The sequence below is a fragment of the Vigna radiata genome, chromosome 1 (genome assembly GCF_000741045.1).
Source record: "Vigna radiata var. radiata cultivar VC1973A chromosome 1, Vradiata_ver6, whole genome shotgun sequence".
Classification (NCBI taxonomy): Eukaryota; Viridiplantae; Streptophyta; class Magnoliopsida; order Fabales; family Fabaceae; genus Vigna; species Vigna radiata.
This window is the reverse complement of record NC_028351.1, coordinates 21756713-21758586: the sequence shown is the minus strand read 5'-3', so window position 1 is coordinate 21758586 and position 1874 is coordinate 21756713.

The following is a 1874-nucleotide window of genomic DNA, read 5'->3' as shown; positions in this document are numbered from 1 at the left end:
AAGCAATCAGAGTTCAAAATGATGTGTGGCCTTCTTTTCTTTATCTAAAAAGCAAAAATGTATCCATTGTCACCCCGTTTGAGCCAAAAATAATTGTTTTTTCAAAGTTATCCCAGAGCAAGGGTTATCATCAAGTAGGAGTCAACTCATGGTACAAATGATGAGCACTCATTGATCAAACGAAGGTAATTCATCAACTAACGGTGAACATAAATAAAACAAAAAAAGAATCTCAAAGTGATGATGAAGAAGAATGAAACATGAAGTTCAAGAAAAGCAAAGTTCTCAAAAAGTCAAATAGTTGATGCAATGTGTAGATAATAACCCTTGTTTCAAAAAATATAACCAACAAACATTCATTTGGGCCTTCATATCCTTTTTTCAAATACCTTTTAGCCCCTAGCCACGTTACAAGCCTAATAAAGCCCACACAGATTGGATAATGTTTGCTCAATTTTTCATAAAGGTTAATTTTGCGATAAGGCAAAATAACTTTCAATGTGTCGTAAAAAAAAGTTGAAAATGAATGACAAAAAAAAGAAGAAGATAATGTCTCGGGCAGAGGGGATCTCCTTGCCAACTAGCTAGAAGCATGTAAAGGAAAATCAAACCAATTGGGGTCGTCCTTTTAGCCCTTCTTTTTCATGCCCACTACCTCTTCCAAACGGAACCCTTTGCCAAGGAAAAAACTGGGGCAACTTTGTGAGTCTCACACAAATTTTTCATCAACCCATGACCCAAGATTGGGGCAACTTTGTGAGTCTCATACAAATTTTTCATCAACCCATGACCCAAGACTAAGGCAGCTTTGTGAGTCTCATACAAATTTTTCATCAACCCATGATCCCAAGACTGGGGCAGATTTGCAAGTCTCATTTGATTTGTTCACCCTTATTTTCATGGATTCATACCCCTATGCTCATTTTCCCAAACACTAAACCGGGGCAAAATTTTTTTGGTATATCTTGTTTCGTCTTGGCACTCACATATTACATCTCCTTTGAGGATTGTAGTACCCATGTGCCGGTCCCAGTCTTCCAAACCATTCCAAACAACTCTCATTCTCTTCAAAACCATCCTTTTGCCAATAAATTCAAGCATGTGTGCACTGATGTCCCGAAAGAAAAGTCAAAATGTAATAATCTCAAAGTTTAGACCTCGGATGTAAGACACTTATCACCTTCAGAAAACATTGAAAATGAAAATCAGTTTGATGATTGCGAGCAAGACGATTGACTCAAGCAAAAAAAAAAAAAACAAAAAAGCACAAAACAAAGCAAATGTTTTTCATATGTGCATCAATCTATGAAAAAGAAAGTTTTTTTTTTATCGAAACGCTCTTCATTCATATGAGTGGTATTCGAATCCTCCTTCAAAAATACAAAAAAGAGTAGCATCAAAATTTCAACAAATTGCAATGAAGGGTTTCAATGCCTTGGTGTCTTTTCAAAAATCAAATTTCTGTCAAACAAAATTTTCATAAAATTACAAATCTCAAGAATTTCAAAGTTTGAAAGCTCAGTTTCTACACTGACCCACTAAGCCCATTTTCACCTGGCCCATAAGCCCAGTTTCACCTGGCCCCTAAGCCCAGTTTCACGCTAGCCCCAAAGTCCAGTTTCTACACTGACCCCTAAGCTAAGTTTCACCGGGCCCCTAAGCCCAGTTTCACGCTGGCTCCTAAGCCCAGTTTCACGCTGGCCCCAAAGCCCAGTTTCTACACTGGCCCCTAAGCCCAGTTTCACCTAGCCCATAAGCTCAGTTTTCACACTGGCCCCTTGTTGACAAATTGGCAAGTGTACCAAATCGTACAAGTAATATAAATGGTAAGACCAAGTATCGTTTTCCCAAGAGACTCAAATGGCTTTCTCTTT